The 18,832-nt window shown below is 48.4% G+C and overlaps 1 protein-coding gene and 1 long non-coding RNA gene across 2 annotated transcripts in view; both read left to right on the top strand.

Annotated features, from left to right (window-relative positions):
- The window catches only part of LOC142908148 (uncharacterized), a 219,794-nt gene that overhangs the window by 92,385 nt on the left and 108,577 nt on the right, over positions 1–18,832 (top strand). The gene's annotated exons all lie outside the window — the stretch shown is intronic.
- LOC142908152 (uncharacterized) overlaps positions 1–18,832 on the top strand; it is a 38,511-nt gene that overhangs the window by 18,859 nt on the left and 820 nt on the right. The gene's annotated exons all lie outside the window — the stretch shown is intronic.

Genomic DNA, 18,832 nt, shown 5'->3' with positions numbered 1-18,832 from the left:
TCTATCTGTGTCTCTGTGTGTCTCTGTGTGTCTCTGTGCCTCTGTGTCTCTGTGTGTCTCTCCGTCTCTGTCTGTGTGTCTCTGTGTCTCTGTCTGTGTGTGTCTCTCTGTCTCTGTGTCTGTCTCTGTGTGTCTCTGTCTGTCTCTGTGTCTGTCTCTGTGTCTCTGTGTGTCTCTGTCTATATGTCTCTGTCTGTCTCTGTGTGTGTGTCTGTCTGTGTGTCTCTGTGTCTCTGTGTGTCTCTGTGTCTGTGTGTCTCTTTGTGTCTCTGTGTCTCTGTGTCTCTGTCTGTCTGTGTCTGTGTGTCTCTGTGTCTCTGCCTGTCTGTGTCTCTGTGTATCTGTCTCTGTCTCTGTGTCTGTGTCTCTGTGTGTCTCTGTGTGTCTATCTGTCTCTGTCTCTGTGTCTGTGTCTCTGTGTGTCTCTGTGTGTGTCTCTGTGTCTCTGTGTGTCTCTGTGTCTCTGTCTCTGTGTCTCTGTCTGTGTCTCTGTCTGTGTCTCTGTCTGTGTCTGTGTGTCTCTGTCTCTGTGTCTCTGTGTCTCTGTCTGTGTCTGTGTGTCTCCTTGTCTCTGTCTGTGTCTCTGTCTCTGTGTCTCTGTCTCTGTCTCTGAGTCTCTGTGTCGCTGTGTGTCTGTGTCTCTGTCTGTGTCTCTGTGTCTGTGTCTCTGTGTGTCTCTGTGTCTCTGTCTCTGTATGTGTGTCTCTGTGTGTCTGTGTCTCTGTCTGTGTCTCTGTGTCTCTCTGTCGCTGTCTCTGTCTGTGTCTCTGTGTCTCTGTCTTTATGTGTCTGTGTCTCTGTCTCTGTGTGTCTCTGTGTCTCTGTCTGTCTCTGTGTGTGTCTCTGTCTCTGTGTCTCTATGTGTCTCTGTCTGTGTCTGTCTCTGTCTGTGTCTCTGTCTGTCTCTGTGTCTCTGTCTGTGTCTCTGTCTCTGTCTGTGTCTCTGTGTCTCTGTCTGTGTCTCTGTCTCTGTCTGTCTCTGTGTCTCTGTCTGTGTCTCTGTCTCTGTCTGTGTCTCTGTGTCTCTGTCTGTGTCTCTGTCTGTATCTCTGTCTCCGTGTCTCTGTGTCTCTTTCTCTGTGTCTCTGTCTCTGTGTGTCTCTGTGTCTCTCTGTGTCTCTGTGTCTCTGTCTGTGTCTCTGTGTCTCTGTCTGTGTCTCTGTGTCTGTGTCTCTGTGTCTCTGTCTGTCTCTGTGTCTCTGTCTCTGTGTCTCTGTGTCTCTGTCTGTCTCCGTGTCTCTGTCTGTGTCTGTGTGTCTCTGTCTGTGTCTCTGTGTCTCTGTCTGTGTGTCTCTGTGTCTCTGTGTCTGTGTCTCTGTGTCAACTGTGTGTCTCTGTGTCTCTGTCTGTCTCTGTGTGTCTCTGTCTGTGTCTCTGTGTCTCTGTGTCTCTGTCTGTGTGTCTCTGTGTCTCTGTGTCTCTGTGTCTCTGTCTGTCTCTGTGTGTCTCTGTCTGTTTCTCTGTATCTCTGTGTCTGTGTCTCTGTATCTGTGTCTCTGTGTGTCTCTGTCTCTGTGTCTCTGTGTCTCTGTCTGTGTCTCTGTGTCTCTGTCTGTGTGTCTGTCTCTGTGTTTCTGTGTCTCTCTCTTTGTCTGTCTGTCTGTCTGTGTCTGTGTGTCTCTGTCTGTGTCGCTGTGTCTGTGTCTCTCTGTGTTTCTGTGTGTCTCTGTGTGTCTCTGTGTCTCTGTCTGTGTGTCTCTGTCTGTGTATCTGTCTCTGTGTCTCTGTCTCTGTGTCTCTGTCGCAGTGTCTCTGACACTGTGTGTGTCTCTGTGTCTCTGTGTCTATGTCTCTGTGTCTCTGTCTCTGTCTCTGTGTGTCTCTGTGTCTCTGTGTGTCTCTGTGTCTGTGTGTCTCTGTGTCTGTGTGTGTGTCTATGTCTCTGTGTCTCTGTCTCTGTGTCTCTGTCTGTGTCTCTGTGTGTCTCTGTGTGTCTCTGTCTGTGTCTCTGTCTGTGTGTCTCTGTCGTGTCTCTGTGTCTCTGTCTCTCTGTCTCTGTGTCTCTGTCTGTGTCTGTGTGTGTCTGTGTGTCCCTGTGTCTGTGTGTCTCTGTGTCTCTGTCAGTGTCTCTGTCTCTGTGTCTCTGTGTGTCTCTGTGTCTCTGTCTGTGTCTGTCTCTATCTGTGTCTTTGTGTGTCTCTGTGTGTCTCTGTGCCTCTGTGTCTCTGTGTGTCTCTCCGTCTCTGTCTGTGTGTCTCTGTGTCTCTGTCTGTGTGTGTCTCTCTGTCTCTGTGTCTGTCTCTGTGTGTCTCTGTCTGTCTCTGTGTCTGTCTCTGTGTCTCTGTGTGTCTCTGTCTATATGTCTCTGTCTGTCTCTGTGTGTGTGTCTGTCTGTGTGTCTCTGTGTCTCTGTGTGTCTCTGTGTCTGTGTGTCTCTTTGTGTCTCTGTGTCTCTGTGTCTCTGTCTGTCTGTGTCTGTGTGTCTCTGTGTCTCTGCCTGTCTGTGTCTCTGTGTATCTGTCTCTGTCTCTGTGTCTGTGTCTCTGTGTGTCTCTGTGTGTCTATCTGTCTCTGTCTCTGTGTCTGTGTCTCTGTGTGTCTCTGTGTGTGTCTCTGTGTCTCTGTGTGTCTCTGTGTCTCTGTCTCTGTGTCTCTGTCTGTGTCTCTGTCTGTGTCTCTGTCTGTGTCTGTGTGTCTCTGTCTCTGTGTCTCTGTGTCTCTGTCTGTGTCTGTGTGTCTCCTTGTCTCTGTCTGTGTCTCTGTCTCTGTGTCTCTGTCTCTGTCTCTGAGTCTCTGTGTCGCTGTGTGTCTGTGTCTCTGTCTGTGTCTCTGTGTCTGTGTCTCTGTGTGTCTCTGTGTCTCTGTCTCTGTATGTGTGTCTCTGTGTGTCTGTGTCTCTGTCTGTGTCTCTGTGTCTCTCTGTCGCTGTCTCTGTCTGTGTCTCTGTGTCTCTGTCTTTATGTGTCTGTGTCTCTGTCTCTGTGTGTCTCTGTGTCTCTGTCTGTCTCTGTGTGTGTCTCTGTCTCTGTGTCTCTATGTGTCTCTGTCTGTGTCTGTCTCTGTCTGTGTCTCTGTCTGTCTCTGTGTCTCTGTCTGTGTCTCTGTCTCTGTCTGTGTCTCTGTGTCTCTGTCTGTGTCTCTGTCTCTGTCTGTCTCTGTGTCTCTGTCTGTGTCTCTGTCTCTGTCTGTGTCTCTGTGTCTCTGTCTGTGTCTCTGTCTGTATCTCTGTCTCCGTGTCTCTGTGTCTCTTTCTCTGTGTCTCTGTCTCTGTGTGTCTCTGTGTCTCTCTGTGTCTCTGTGTCTCTGTCTGTGTCTCTGTGTCTCTGTCTGTGTCTCTGTGTCTGTGTCTCTGTGTCTCTGTCTGTCTCTGTGTCTCTGTCTCTGTGTCTCTGTGTCTCTGTCTGTCTCCGTGTCTCTGTCTGTGTCTGTGTGTCTCTGTCTGTGTCTCTGTGTCTCTGTCTGTGTGTCTCTGTGTCTCTGTGTCTGTGTCTCTGTGTCAACTGTGTGTCTCTGTGTCTCTGTCTGTCTCTGTGTGTCTCTGTCTGTGTCTCTGTGTCTCTGTGTCTCTGTCTGTGTGTCTCTGTGTCTCTGTGTCTCTGTGTCTCTGTCTGTCTCTGTGTGTCTCTGTCTGTTTCTCTGTATCTCTGTGTCTGTGTCTCTGTATCTGTGTCTCTGTGTGTCTCTGTCTCTGTGTCTCTGTGTCTCTGTCTGTGTCTCTGTGTCTCTGTCTGTGTGTCTGTCTCTGTGTTTCTGTGTCTCTCTCTTTGTCTGTCTGTCTGTCTGTGTCTGTGTGTCTCTGTCTGTGTCGCTGTGTCTGTGTCTCTCTGTGTTTCTGTGTGTCTCTGTGTGTCTCTGTGTCTCTGTCTGTGTGTCTCTGTCTGTGTATCTGTCTCTGTGTCTCTGTCTCTGTGTCTCTGTCGCAGTGTCTCTGACACTGTGTGTGTCTCTGTGTCTCTGTGTCTATGTCTCTGTGTCTCTGTCTCTGTGTCTGTGTGTCTCTGTGTCTCTGTGTCTCTGTCTGTGTCTCTGTGTCTCTGTCTCTGTCTGTGTCTCTGTCTGTGTGTCTCTGTCTGTGTCTCTGTCTCTGTGTCTCTGTTTCTATTTCTCTGTCTGTGTCTCTGTCTGTGTCTGTGTGTCTCTGTCTGTGTCTGTGTGTCTCTGTCTCTGTGTGTCTGGCTGTGTCTGTGTGTCTGTGTGTCTCTGTCTCTGTCTGTGTCTCTGTCTCTGTGTCTCTGTCTCTGAGTCTTTATGTCTCTGTGTGTCTGTGTCTCTGTGTGTCTGTGTCTCTGTCTGTGTCTCTGTCTCTGTGTCTCTGTCTCTGTCTCTGAGTCTTTATGTCTCTGTGTGTCTGTGTCTCTGTGTGTCTGTGTCTCTGTCTGTGTCTCTGTCTCTGTGTCTCTGTCTCTGTCTCTGAGTCTCTGTGTCTCTGTGTGTCTGTGTCTCTGTGTGTCTGTGTCTGTGTCTCTGTGTCTCTGTTTGTGTCTCTGTGTCTCTGTGTGTCTGTCTGTGTGTGTGTCTCTGTCTGTGTGTCTCTGTCTGTGTCTCTGTGTGTCTCTGTCTGTCTCTGACTGTGTGTCTCTGTGTCTCTGTCTGTCTCTGTGTATATGTCTCTGTCTGTGTCTCTGTCTCTCTCTGTCTCTGCGTCTCTGTGTCTCTGTCTGTGTCTCTGTGTCTCTGTGTGTCTGTCTGTGTGTGTGTCTCTGTGTCTCTGTGTCTCTGTCTCTGTGTCTCTGTCTCTGTGTCTCTGTCTGTGTCTCTGTCTTTGTGTCTCTGTCTGTGTCTCTGTCTTTGTGTCTCTGTGTCTCTGTCTCTGTGTCTCTGTCTGTCTCTGTGTCTCTGTGTCTCTGTCTGTCTCTGTGTCTCTGTCTGTCTGTGTGTCTCTGTCTCTGTGTCTCTGTCTCTGTGTCTGTGTGTCTCTGTCTGTGTCTGTGTGTCTCTGTGTCTCTGTCTCTGAGTCTTTGTGTCTCTGTGTGTCTGTGTCTCTGTGTGTCTGTGTCTCTGTCTGTGTCTCTGTCTCTGTGTCTCTGTCTCTGTCTCTGAGTCTCTGTGTCTCTGTGTGTCTGTGTCTCTGTGTGTCTGTGTCTCTGTCTGTGTCTCTGTGTCTCTGTGTCTCTGTTTGTGTCTCTGTGTCTCTGTGTGTCTGTCTGTGTGTGTGTCTCTGTCTGTGTGTCTCTGTCTGTGTATCTGTCTCTGTGTCTCTGTGTGTCTCTGTCTGTCTCTGACTGTGTGTCTCTTTGTCTCTGTTTGTCTCTGTGTCTCTGTCTCTGTCTGTGTCTCTGTCTCTCTCTGTCTCTGCGTCTCTGTGTCTCTGTCTGTGTCTCTGTGTCTCTGTGAGTCTGTCTGTGTGTGTGTCTCTGTGTCTCTTTCTCTGTGTCTCTGTCTGTGTCTCTGTCTTTGTGTCTCTGTATCTCTGTCTCAGTCTCTGTGTCTCTCTCTGTCTCTGTGTCTCTGTCTCTGTGTCTCTGTCTCTGTGTCTCTGTCTCTGTGTCTCTGTATCTCTGTCTCAGTCTCTGTGTCTCTGTGTCTGTGTCTGTGTCTCTGTGTCTCTGTCTCTGTGTCTCTGTCTGTGTGTCTCTGTGTCTCTGTCTCTGTGTCTGTGTCTCTGTGTCTCTCTGTCTGTGTCTCTGTGTCTCTGTGTCTCTGTGTGTCTCTGTGTCTCTGTCTGTCTCAGTGTGTGTCTCTGTCTCTGTGTCTCTGTCTGTCTCTGTGTCTCTGTGTCTCTGTCTGTCTCTGTGTCTCTGTCTGTCTGTGTGTCTCTGTCTCTGTCTCTGTGTCTGTGTGTCTCTGTCTGTGTCTTTGTGTCTCTGTCTCTGTCTGTGTGTCTCTGTCTGTGTGTCTCTGTGTCTCTGTCTCTGTGTCTCTGTGTCTCTCTGTCTGTGTCTCTGTGTCTCTGTGTCTCTGTGTGTCTCTGTGTCTCTGTCTGTCTCTGTGTCTCTGTGTCTCTGTCTGTCTCTGTGTCTCTGTGTCTCTGTCTGTCTCTGTGTCTCTGTCTGTCTGTGTGTCTCTGTCTCTGTGTCTCTGTCTCTGTGTCTTTGTGTCTCTGTCTGTGTCTGTGTGTCTCTGTGTCTCTGTCTCTGTGTCTCTGTCTGTGTCTCTGTCTCTGTGTCTCTGTGTCTCTGTCTGTGTCTCTGTCTGTCTTTGTCTCTGTGTCTCTGTCTGTCTCTGTGTCTCTGTTTCTGTGTCTGTGTGTCTCTGTGTCTCTGTCTGTCTCTGTGTCTCTCTCTGTGTGTCTGTGTGTCTGTGTCTCTCTGTCTGTGTCTCTGTGTCTCTGTGTCTCTGTGTGTCTCTGTCTGTCTCAGTGTGTGTCTCTGTCTCTGTGTCTCTGTCTGTCTCTGTGTCTCTGTGTCTCTGTCTGTCTCTGTGTCTCTGTCTGTCTCTGTGTCTCTGTCTCTGTGTCTCTGTCTCTGTGTCTGTGTCTCTGTCTCTGTCTCTGTCTGTGTGTCTTTGTGTCTCTGTGTCTCTGTCTGTGTCTCTCTGTGTCTCTGTCTGTGTGTCTCTGTCTGTGTCTCTGTGCCTCTGTCTCTGTGTCTGTCTCTGTGTGTCTCTGTGTCTCTGTCTGTGTGTCTCTTTCTGTGTCTCTGTCTCTGTCTGTGTCTCTGTCTGTGTGTATCTGTGTCTCTGTCTGTGTCTCTGTGTCTCTGTCTCTGTGTCTCTGTGTCTCTGTGTCTGTCTGTGTCTCTTTCTCTGTCTGTCTATGTGTCTCTTTCTGTGTCTCTGTGTCTCTGTCTCTGTGTCTGTGTGTGTCTCTGTGTCTCTGTCTCTGTGTCTCTGTCTGTCTCTCTGTCTGTGTCTCTGTGTGTCCCTGTGTCTCTGTGTCTCTTTGTGTCTGTGTCTCTGTGTCTCTGTGTCTCTGTCTCTGTGTCTCAGTCTCTGTGTCTGTGTGTGTCTCTGTGTCTCTGTCCCTGTCTCTGTGTCTCTGTCTCTGTGTCTGTGTGTGTCTCTGTGTCTCTGTGTCTCTGTCTGTGTGTCTCTGTCTGGGTCTCTGTGTCTCTGTCTCTGTGTCTGTGTCTCTGTGTCTCTGTCTCTGTGTCTCTGTGTCTCTGTCTGTGTCTCTGTGTCTCTGTCTCTGTCTGTGTCTCTGTCTGTGTGTCTCTGTCTGTGTCTCTGTCTCTGTGTCTCTGTTTCTATTTCTCTGTCTGTGTCTCTGTCTGTGTCTGTGTGTCTCTGTCTGTGTCTGTGTGTCTCTGTCTCTGTGTGTCTGGCTGTGTCTGTGTGTCTGTGTGTCTCTGTCTCTGTCTGTGTCTCTGTCTCTGTGTCTCTGTCTCTGAGTCTTTATGTCTCTGTGTGTCTGTGTCTCTGTGTGTCTGTGTCTCTGTCTGTGTCTCTGTCTCTGTGTCTCTGTCTCTGTCTCTGAGTCTTTATGTCTCTGTGTGTCTGTGTCTCTGTGTGTCTGTGTCTCTGTCTGTGTCTCTGTCTCTGTGTCTCTGTCTCTGTCTCTGAGTCTCTGTGTCTCTGTGTGTCTGTGTCTCTGTGTGTCTGTGTCTGTGTCTCTGTGTCTCTGTTTGTGTCTCTGTGTCTCTGTGTGTCTGTCTGTGTGTGTGTCTCTGTCTGTGTGTCTCTGTCTGTGTCTCTGTGTGTCTCTGTCTGTCTCTGACTGTGTGTCTCTGTGTCTCTGTCTGTCTCTGTGTATATGTCTCTGTCTGTGTCTCTGTCTGTCTCAGTGTGTGTCTCTGTCTCTGTGTCTCTGTCTGTCTCTGTGTCTCTGTGTCTCTGTCTGTCTCTGTGTCTCTGTCTGTCTCTGTGTCTCTGTCTCTGTGTCTCTGTCTCTGTGTCTGTGTCTCTGTCTCTGTCTCTGTCTGTGTGTCTTTGTGTCTCTGTGTCTCTGTCTGTGTCTCTCTGTGTCTCTGTCTGTGTGTCTCTGTCTGTGTCTCTGTGCCTCTGTCTCTGTGTCTGTCTCTGTGTGTCTCTGTGTCTCTGTCTGTGTGTCTCTTTCTGTGTCTCTGTCTCTGTCTGTGTCTCTGTCTGTGTGTATCTGTGTCTCTGTCTGTGTCTCTGTGTCTCTGTCTCTGTGTCTCTGTGTCTCTGTGTCTGTCTGTGTCTCTTTCTCTGTCTGTCTATGTGTCTCTTTCTGTGTCTCTGTGTCTCTGTCTCTGTGTCTGTGTGTGTCTCTGTGTCTCTGTCTCTGTGTCTCTGTCTGTCTCTCTGTCTGTGTCTCTGTGTGTCCCTGTGTCTCTGTGTCTCTTTGTGTCTGTGTCTCTGTGTCTCTGTGTCTCTGTCTCTGTGTCTCAGTCTCTGTGTCTGTGTGTGTCTCTGTGTCTCTGTCCCTGTCTCTGTGTCTCTGTCTCTGTGTCTGTGTGTGTCTCTGTGTCTCTGTGTCTCTGTCTGTGTGTCTCTGTCTGGGTCTCTGTGTCTCTGTCTCTGTGTCTGTGTCTCTGTGTCTCTGTCTCTGTGTCTCTGTGTCTCTGTCTGTGTCTCTGTGTCTCTGTCTCTGTCTGTGTCTCTGTCTGTGTGTCTCTGTCTGTGTCTCTGTCTCTGTGTCTCTGTTTCTATTTCTCTGTCTGTGTCTCTGTCTGTGTCTGTGTGTCTCTGTCTGTGTCTGTGTGTCTCTGTCTCTGTGTGTCTGGCTGTGTCTGTGTGTCTGTGTGTCTCTGTCTCTGTCTGTGTCTCTGTCTCTGTGTCTCTGTCTCTGAGTCTTTATGTCTCTGTGTGTCTGTGTCTCTGTGTGTCTGTGTCTCTGTCTGTGTCTCTGTCTCTGTGTCTCTGTCTCTGTCTCTGAGTCTTTATGTCTCTGTGTGTCTGTGTCTCTGTGTGTCTGTGTCTCTGTCTGTGTCTCTGTCTCTGTGTCTCTGTCTCTGTCTCTGAGTCTCTGTGTCTCTGTGTGTCTGTGTCTCTGTGTGTCTGTGTCTGTGTCTCTGTGTCTCTGTTTGTGTCTCTGTGTCTCTGTGTGTCTGTCTGTGTGTGTGTCTCTGTCTGTGTGTCTCTGTCTGTGTCTCTGTGTGTCTCTGTCTGTCTCTGACTGTGTGTCTCTGTGTCTCTGTCTGTCTCTGTGTATATGTCTCTGTCTGTGTCTCTGTCTCTCTCTGTCTCTGCGTCTCTGTGTCTCTGTCTGTGTCTCTGTGTCTCTGTGTGTCTGTCTGTGTGTGTGTCTCTGTGTCTCTGTGTCTCTGTCTCTGTGTCTCTGTCTCTGTGTCTCTGTCTGTGTCTCTGTCTTTGTGTCTCTGTCTGTGTCTCTGTCTTTGTGTCTCTGTATCTCTGTCTCAGTCTCTGTGTCTCTCTCTGTCTCTGTGTCTCTGTCTCTGTGTATCTGTGTCTCTGTCTCTGTGTCTCTGTGTCTCTGTCTGTGTCTCTGTCTGTCTTTGTCTGTGTGTCTCTGTCTGTCTCTGTGTCTCTGTGTCTGTGTCTGTGTCTCTGTGTCTATGTCTGTCTCTGTGTCTCTGTCTGTGTGTCTCTGTGTCTCTGTCTGTGACTCTGTCTGTCTCTGTCTGTCTCTGTCTCTGTGTCTCTGTGTCTCTGTCTGTGACTCTGTCTGTCTCTGTCTGTCTCTGTCTCTGTGTCTGTGTCTGTGTCTCTGTGTCTATGTCTGTCTCTGTGTCTCTGTCTGTGTGTCTCTGTGTCTCTGTCTCTGTGTCTGTGTCTCTGTGTCTCTCTGTCTGTGTCTCTGTGTCTCTGTGTCTCTGTATGTCTCAGTGTGTGTCTCTGTCTCTGTGTCTCTGTCTGTCTCTGTGTCTCTGTGTCTCTGTCTGTCTCTGTGTCTCTGTCTGTCTGTGTGTCTCTGTCTCTGTGTCTCTGCCTCTGTGTCTGTGTGTCTCTGTCTGTGTCTGTGTGTCTCTGTGTCTCTGTCTCTGAGTCTTTGTGTCTCTGTGTGTCTGTGTCTCTGTGTGTCTGTGTCTCTGTCTGTGTCTCTGTCTCTGTGTCTCTGTCTCTGTCTCTGAGTCTCTGTGTCTCTGTGTGTCTGTGTCTCTGTGTGTCTGTGTCTCTGTCTGTGTCTCTGTGTCTCTGTGTCTCTGTTTGTGTCTCTGTGTCTCTGTGTGTCTGTCTGTGTGTGTGTCTCTGTCTGTGTGTCTCTGTCTGTGTATCTGTCTCTGTGTCTCTGTGTGTCTCTGTCTGTCTCTGACTGTGTGTCTCTTTGTCTCTGTTTGTCTCTGTGTCTCTGTCTCTGTCTGTGTCTCTGTCTCTCTCTGTCTCTGCGTCTCTGTGTCTCTGTCTGTGTCTCTGTGTCTCTGTGAGTCTGTCTGTGTGTGTGTCTCTGTGTCTCTTTCTCTGTGTCTCTGTCTGTGTCTCTGTCTTTGTGTCTCTGTATCTCTGTCTCAGTCTCTGTGTCTCTCTCTGTCTCTGTGTCTCTGTCTCTGTGTCTCTGTCTCTGTGTCTCTGTATCTCTGTCTCAGTCTCTGTGTCTCTGTGTCTGTGTCTGTGTCTCTGTGTCTCTGTCTCTGTGTCTCTGTCTGTGTGTCTCTGTGTCTCTGTCTCTGTGTCTGTGTCTCTGTGTCTCTCTGTCTGTGTCTCTGTGTCTCTGTGTCTCTGTGTGTCTCTGTGTCTCTGTCTGTCTCAGTGTGTGTCTCTGTCTCTGTGTCTCTGTCTGTCTCTGTGTCTCTGTCTGTCTGTGTGTCTCTGTCTCTGTCTCTGTGTCTGTGTGTCTCTGTCTGTGTCTTTGTGTCTCTGTCTCTGTCTGTGTGTCTCTGTCTGTGTGTCTCTGTGTCTCTGTCTCTGTGTCTCTGTGTCTCTCTGTCTGTGTCTCTGTGTCTCTGTGTCTCTGTGTGTCTCTGTGTCTCTGTCTGTCTCTGTGTCTCTGTGTCTCTGTCTGTCTCTGTGTCTCTGTGTCTCTGTCTGTCTCTGTGTCTCTGTCTGTCTGTGTGTCTCTGTCTCTGTGTCTCTGTCTCTGTGTCTGTGTGTCTCTGTCTGTGTCTGTGTGTCTCTGTGTCTCTGTCTCTGTGTCTCTGTCTGTGTCTCTGTCTCTGTGTCTCTGTGTCTCTGTCTGTGTCTCTGTCTGTCTTTGTCTCTGTGTCTCTGTCTGTCTCTGTGTCTCTGTTTCTGTGTCTGTGTGTCTCTGTGTCTCTGTCTGTCTCTGTGTCTCTCTCTGTGTGTCTGTGTGTCTGTGTCTCTCTGTCTGTGTCTCTGTGTCTCTGTGTCTCTGTGTGTCTCTGTCTGTCTCAGTGTGTGTCTCTGTCTCTGTGTCTCTGTCTGTCTCTGTGTCTCTGTGTCTCTGTCTGTCTCTGTGTCTCTGTCTGTCTCTGTGTCTCTGTCTCTGTGTCTCTGTCTCTGTGTCTGTGTCTCTGTCTCTGTCTCTGTCTGTGTGTCTTTGTGTCTCTGTGTCTCTGTCTGTGTCTCTCTGTGTCTCTGTCTGTGTGTCTCTGTCTGTGTCTCTGTGCCTCTGTCTCTGTGTCTGTCTCTGTGTGTCTCTGTGTCTCTGTCTGTGTGTCTCTTTCTGTGTCTCTGTCTCTGTCTGTGTCTCTGTCTGTGTGTATCTGTGTCTCTGTCTGTGTCTCTGTGTCTCTGTCTCTGTGTCTCTGTGTCTCTGTGTCTGTCTGTGTCTCTTTCTCTGTCTGTCTATGTGTCTCTTTCTGTGTCTCTGTGTCTCTGTCTCTGTGTCTGTGTGTGTCTCTGTGTCTCTGTCTCTGTGTCTCTGTCTGTCTCTCTGTCTGTGTCTCTGTGTGTCCCTGTGTCTCTGTGTCTCTTTGTGTCTGTGTCTCTGTGTCTCTGTGTCTCTGTCTCTGTGTCTCAGTCTCTGTGTCTGTGTGTGTCTCTGTGTCTCTGTCCCTGTCTCTGTGTCTCTGTCTCTGTGTCTGTGTGTGTCTCTGTGTCTCTGTGTCTCTGTCTGTGTGTCTCTGTCTGGGTCTCTGTGTCTCTGTCTCTGTGTCTGTGTCTCTGTGTCTCTGTCTCTGTGTTTCTGTGTCTCTGTCTGTGTCTCTGTGTCTCTGTCTCTGTCTGTGTCTCTGTCTGTGTGTCTCTGTCTGTGTCTCTGTCTCTGTGTCTCTGTTTCTATTTCTCTGTCTGTGTCTCTGTCTGTGTCTGTGTGTCTCTGTCTGTGTCTGTGTGTCTCTGTCTCTGTGTGTCTGGCTGTGTCTGTGTGTCTGTGTGTCTCTGTCTCTGTCTGTGTCTCTGTCTCTGTGTCTCTGTCTCTGAGTCTTTATGTCTCTGTGTGTCTGTGTCTCTGTGTGTCTGTGTCTCTGTCTGTGTCTCTGTCTCTGTGTCTCTGTCTCTGTCTCTGAGTCTTTATGTCTCTGTGTGTCTGTGTCTCTGTGTGTCTGTGTCTCTGTCTGTGTCTCTGTCTCTGTGTCTCTGTCTCTGTCTCTGAGTCTCTGTGTCTCTGTGTGTCTGTGTCTCTGTGTGTCTGTGTCTGTGTCTCTGTGTCTCTGTTTGTGTCTCTGTGTCTCTGTGTGTCTGTCTGTGTGTGTGTCTCTGTCTGTGTGTCTCTGTCTGTGTCTCTGTGTGTCTCTGTCTGTCTCTGACTGTGTGTCTCTGTGTCTCTGTCTGTCTCTGTGTATATGTCTCTGTCTGTGTCTCTGTCTCTCTCTGTCTCTGCGTCTCTGTGTCTCTGTCTGTGTCTCTGTGTCTCTGTGTGTCTGTCTGTGTGTGTGTCTCTGTGTCTCTGTGTCTCTGTCTCTGTGTCTCTGTCTCTGTGTCTCTGTCTGTGTCTCTGTCTTTGTGTCTCTGTCTGTGTCTCTGTCTTTGTGTCTCTGTATCTCTGTCTCAGTCTCTGTGTCTCTCTCTGTCTCTGTGTCTCTGTCTCTGTGTCTCTGTGTCTCTGTCTCTGTGTCTCTGTGTCTCTGTCTGTGTCTCTGTCTGTCTTTGTCTGTGTGTCTCTGTCTGTCTCTGTGTCTCTGTGTCTGTGTCTGTGTCTCTGTGTCTATGTCTGTCTCTGTGTCTCTGTCTGTGTGTCTCTGTGTCTCTGTCTGTGACTCTGTGTCTCTGTGTCTCTCTGTCTGTGTCTCTGTGTCTCTGTGTCTCTGTATGTCTCAGTGTGTGTCTCTGTCTCTGTGTCTCTGTCTGTCTCTGTGTCTCTGTGTCTCTGTCTGTCTCTGTGTCTCTGTCTGTCTGTGTGTCTCTGTCTCTGTGTCTCTGTCTCTGTGTCTGTGTGTCTCTGTCTGTGTGTCTCTGTGTCTCTGTCTCTGAGTCTTTGTGTCTCTGTGTGTCTGTGTCTCTGTGTGTCTGTGTCTCTGTCTGTGTCTCTGTCTCTGTCTCTGTGTCTCTGTCTCTGTCTCTGAGTCTCTGTGTCTCTGTGTGTCTGTGTCTCTGTGTGTCTGTGTCTCTGTCTGTGTCTCTGTGTCTCTGTGTCTCTGTTTGTGTCTCTGTGTCTCTGTGTGTCTGTCTGTGTGTGTGTCTCTGTCTGTGTGTCTCTGTCTGTGTATCTGTCTCTGTGTCTCTGTGTGTCTCTGTCTGTCTCTGACTGTGTGTCTCTTTGTCTCTGTTTGTCTCTGTGTCTCTGTCTCTGTCTGTGTCTCTGTCTCTCTCTGTCTCTGCGTCTCTGTGTCTCTGTCTGTGTCTCTGTGTCTCTGTGAGTCTGTCTGTGTGTGTGTCTCTGTGTCTCTTTCTCTGTGTCTCTGTCTGTGTCTCTGTCTTTGTGTCTCTGTATCTCTGTCTCAGTCTCTGTGTCTCTCTCTGTCTCTGTGTCTCTGTCTCTGTGTCTCTGTCTCTGTGTCTCTGTCTCTGTGTCTCTGTATCTCTGTCTCAGTCTCTGTGTCTCTGTGTCTGTGTCTGTGTCTCTGTGTCTCTGTCTCTGTGTCTCTGTCTGTGTGTCTCTGTGTCTCTGTCTCTGTGTCTGTGTCTCTGTGTCTCTCTGTCTGTGTCTCTGTGTCTCTGTGTCTCTGTGTGTCTCTGTGTCTCTGTCTGTCTCAGTGTGTGTCTCTGTCTCTGTGTCTCTGTCTGTCTCTGTGTCCCTGTGTCTCTGTCTGTCTCTGTGTCTCTGTCTGTCTGTGTGTCTCTGTCTCTGTCTCTGTGTCTGTGTGTCTCTGTCTGTGTCTTTGTGTCTCTGTCTCTGTCTGTGTGTCTCTGTCTGTGTGTCTCTGTGTCTCTGTCTCTGTGTCTCTGTGTCTCTCTGTCTGTGTCTCTGTGTCTCTGTGTCTCTGTGTGTCTCTGTGTCTCTGTCTGTCTCAGTGTGTGTCTCTGTGTCTCTGTCTGTCTCTGTGTCTCTGTGTCTCTGTCTGTCTCTGTGTCTCTGTCTGTCTGTGTGTCTCTGTCTCTGTGTCTCTGTCTCTGTGTCTCTGTCTGTGTCTCTGTCTCTGTGTCTCTGTGTCTCTGTCTGTGTCTCTGTCTGTCTTTGTCTCTGTGTCTCTGTCTGTCTCTGTGTCTCTGTTTCTGTGTCTGTGTGTCTCTGTGTCTCTGTCTGTCTCTGTGTCTCTGTCTGTGTGTCTGTGTGTCTGTGTCTCTCTGTCTGTGTCTCTGTGTCTCTGTGTCTCTGTGTGTCTCTGTCTGTCTCAGTGTGTGTCTCTGTCTCTGTGTCTCTGTCTGTCTCTGTGTCTCTGTGTCTCTGTCTGTCTCTGTGTCTCTGTCTGTCTCTGTGTCTCTGTCTCTGTGTCTCTGTGTCTGTGTCTCTGTCTCTGTCTGTGTGTCTTTGTGTCTCTGTGTCTCTGTCTGTGTCTCTCTGTGTCTCTGTCTGTGTGTCTCTGTCTGTGTCTCTGTGCCTCTGTCTCTGTGTCTGTCTCTGTGTGTCTCTGTGTCTCTGTCTGTGTGTCTCTTTCTGTGTCTCTGTCTCTGTCTCTGTCTGTGTCTCTGTCTGTGTGTATCTGTGTCTCTGTCTGTGTCTCTGTGTCTCTGTCTCTGTGTCTCTGTGTCTCTGTGTCTGTCTGTGTCTCTTTCTCTGTCTGTCTATGTGTCTCTTTCTGTGTCTCTGTGTCTCTGTCTCTGTGTCTGTGTGTGTCTCTGTGTCTCTGTCTCTGTGTCTCTGTCTGTCTCTCTGTCTGTGTCTCTGTGTGTCCCTGTGTCTCTGTGTCTCTTTGTGTCTGTGTCTCTGTGTCTCTGTGTCTCTGTCTCTGTGTCTCAGTCTCTGTGTCTGTGTGTGTCTCTGTGTCTCTGTCCCTGTCTCTGTGTCTCTGTCTCTGTGTCTGTGTGTGTCTCTGTGTCTCTGTGTCTCTGTCTGTGTGTCTCTGTCTGGGTCTCTGTGTCTCTGTCTCTGTGTCTGTGTCTCTGTGTCTCTGTGTCTCTGTCTGTGTGTCTCTGTGTCTCTGTCTCTGTGTCTCTGTGTCTCTCTGTCTGTGTCTCTGTGTCTCTGTGTCTCTGTCTCTGTGTGTCTCTGTGTCTCTGTCTGTCTCAGTGTGTGTCTCTGTCTCTGTGTCTCTGTCTGTCTCTGTGTCTCTGTGCCTCTGTCTGTGTCTCTGTCTCTGTGTCTCTGTGTTTCTCTGTGTGTCTCAGTCTGTGTCTGTCTCTGTCTGTGTCTCTGTGTCTCTGTCTGTCTCTGTGTGTCTCTGTATCTCTGTGTCTCTGTCTGTGTATCTGTGTCTTTGTGTGTGTTTCTGTGTCTCTGTGTGTGTCTCTGTGTCTCTGTGTGTCTCTGTCTGTCTCTGTGTCTCTGTGTCTCTGTCTGTGTCTCTGTGTCTGTCTCCGTGTCTCTGTGTCTCTGTCTGTCTCTGTGTCTCTGTCTGTGTCTCTGTGTCTCTGTGTGTGTCTCTCTGTCTCTGTGTTTGTCTCTGTGTGTGTCTCTGTGTGTGTCTCTGTGTGTCTCTGTCTCCGTGTCTCTGTCTGTGTCTCTCTGTCTTTGTCTGTGTCTCTGTCTCTGTGTCTCTGTGTCTCTGTCTGTGTGTCTCTGTCTGTCTCTGTGTCTCTCTGTGTCTCTGTGTTTCTGTCTGTCTCTATGTCTCTGTGTCTCTGTCTCTGTGTCTCTGTCTGTGTGTCTTTGTGTCTCTGTGTCTCTGTCTGTCTCTGTGTCTCTTTGTCTCTGTCTGTCTCTGTCTGTCTCTGTCTGTCTCTGTCTCTGTGTGTCTCTGTGTCTCTGTCTTTGTGTCTGTGTCTCTGTGTCTCAGTGTCTCTGTCTGTCTCTGTCTGTCTCTGTCTCTGTGTGTCTGTGTGTCTGTGTCTCTGTATTTGTCTCTGTGTCTCTGTGTCTCTGTGTCTCTGTCTGTGTCTCTGTCTGTGTCTCTGTCTCTGTCTGTGTGTCTCTGTCTATGTCTGTGTGTCTCTGTGTGTCTGTCTCTGTGTCTCTCTCTCTGTGTCTCAGTCTGTCTCAGTCTGTCTCTGTGTCTCTGGTGAAGACGACATCAGCCACGTGATTATGGTGATGATGATGATTACATCAGCTACGTGGTGATGATGATGATGATGACATCAGCCACGTGATGATGATGATGACGACATCTGCCACGTGGTGCTGATGATGATGACGACATCAGCCACGTGGTGACGATGATGATGACGACATCAGCCACGTGGTGACGATGATGATGACGGCATCAGCCACGTGATGATGATGATGATCATGATGATGACGACATCAGCCACGTGGTGATGATGGTGGTGATGATGATGACGACTTATGAGCGGTTTGACTTCCGAGTGGTTCAACTCACGAGCGGTTCGACTAACGAGTGGTTTGACTCACGAGTGGTTTGACTAACAAGTGGTTCAACTAACGAGTGTTTTGACTAACGAGTGGTTTGACTAACGAGTGGTTTGACTTACGAGTGGTTCAACTAATGAGCGGTTTGACTAACGAGTGGTTTGACTAACGAGTGGTTCGACTTCCGAATGGTTCAACTCACGAGCGGTTTGACTAACGAGTGGTTTGACTAACGAGTGGTTCGACTAACGAGTGTTTTGACTAACGAGTGGTTCAACTAACGAGTGGTTTGACTAACGAGTGCTTTGACTTAGGAGTGGTTTGACTAACGAGTGTTTTGACTAACGAGTGGTTTGACTCACGAGTGGTTTGACGTAGGAGTGTTTTGACTAACGAGTGGTTCGACTAACGAGTGTTTTGACTAACGAGTGGTTCAACTAACGAGTGGTTTGACTAACGAGTGGTTTGACTTAGGAGTGGTTTGACTAACGAGTGGTTTGACTTAGGAGTGGTTTGACTAACGAGTGGTTTGACTTCCGAGTGGTTCAACTCACGAGTGGTTTGACTAACGAGTGGTTTGACTAACGAGTGGTTTGACTTACGAGTGGTTTGACTTAGGAGTGGTTTGACTAACGAGTGGTTTGACTAACGAGTGGTTTGACTTCCGAGTGGTTCAACTCACGAGTGGTTTGACTTACGAGTGGTTTGACTTAGGAGTGTTTTGACTAACGAGTGGTTTGACTAACGAGTGGTTTGACTAACGAGTGGTTTGACTTCCGAGTGGTTCAACTCACGAGTGGTTTGACTAACGAGTGTTTTGACTAACGAGTGGTTTGACTAACGAGTGGTTTGACTAACGAGTGGTTTGACTTAGGAGTGTTTTGACTAACGAGTGGTTTGACTAACGAGTGGTTTGACTAACGAGTGGTTTGACTTCCGAGTGGTTCAACTCACGAGTGGTTTGACTAACGAGTGTTTTGACTAACGAGTGGTTTGACTAACGAGTGGTTTGACTTAGGAGTGGTTTGACTAACGAGTGGTTTGACTTACGAGTGGTTTGACTAACGAGTGGATTGACTAACGAGTGTTTTGACTTAGGAGTGTTTTGACTAACGAGTGTTTTGACTTAGGAGTGTTTTGACTTAGGAGTGTGTTGACTTAGGAGTGTTTTGACTAACGAGTGTTTTGACTTAGGAGTGTTTTGACTTAGGAGTGTTTTGACTAACGAATGTGTTGACTTAGGAGTGTTTTGACTTAGGAGTGTTTTGACTTAGGAGTGTTTTGACTAACGAGTGGTTTGACTAACGAGTGTTTTGACTAACGAGTGTTTCGACTAACGAGTGTTTTGACTAACGAGTGTTTTGACTAACGAGTGGTTTGACTTAGGAGTGTTTTGACTTAGGAGTTGTTCGACTTAGGAGTGGTTTGACTAACGAGTGTTTTGACTTACGAGTGTTTTGACTAACGAGTGGTTTGACTTAGGAGTGTTTTGACTTAGGAGTTGTTCGACTTAGGAGTGTTTTGACTAAAGAGTGGTTTGACTTAGGAGTGGTTTGACTAACGAGTGGTTTGACTAACGAGTGGTTTGACTAAGGAGTGGTTTGACTTAGGAGTGGTTTGACTAACGAGTGGTTTGACTAACGAGTGGTTTGACTAAGGAGTGGTTTGACTTAGGAGTGGTTTGACTAACGAGTGTTTTGACTAACGAGTGGTTCAACTAACGAGTGGTTTGACTAACGAGTGGTTTGACTTAGGAGTGGTTTGACTAACGAGTGGTTTGACTTAGGAGTGGTTTGACTAACGAGTGGTTTGACTTCCGAGTGGTTCAACTCACGAGTGGTTTGACTAACGAGTGGTTTGACTAACGAGTGGTTTGACTTACGAGTGGTTTGACTTAGGAGTGGTTTGACTAACGAGTGGTTTGACTAACGAGTGGTTTGACTTCCGAGTGGTTCAACTCACGAGTGGTTTGACTTACGAGTGGTTTGACTTAGGAGTGTTTTGACTAACGAGTGGTTTGACTAACGAGTGGTTTGACTAACGAGTGGTTTGACTTAGGAGTGTTTTGACTAACGAGTGGTTTGACTAACGAGTGGTTTGACTAACGAGTGGTTTGACTTCCGAGTGGTTCAACTCACGAGTGGTTTGACTAACGAGTGTTTTGACTAACGAGTGGTTTGACTAACGAGTGGTTTGACTTAGGAGTGGTTTGACTAACGAGTGGTTTGACTCACGAGTGGTTTGACTAACGAGTGGATTGACTAACGAGTGTTTTGACTTAGGAGTGTTTTGACTAACGAGTGTTTTGACTTAGGAGTGTTTTGACTTAGGAGTGTGTTGACTTAGGAGTGTTTTGACTAACGAGTGTTTTGACTTAGGAGTGTTTTGACTTAGGAGTGGTTTGACTAACGAATGTGTTGACTTAGGAGTGTTTTGACTTAGGAGTGTTTTGACTTAGGAGTGTTT

The sequence above is a fragment of the Petromyzon marinus genome, assembly GCF_048934315.1.
Source record: "Petromyzon marinus isolate PM22_M1 ecotype Great Lakes invasive population chromosome 73 unlocalized genomic scaffold, UKy_Petmar_22M1.pri1.0 chr73_unloc.5, whole genome shotgun sequence".
NCBI classification, from domain to species: Eukaryota; Metazoa; Chordata; class Hyperoartia; order Petromyzontiformes; family Petromyzontidae; genus Petromyzon; species Petromyzon marinus.
This window is presented reverse-complemented; position numbering and strand designations above follow the sequence as displayed.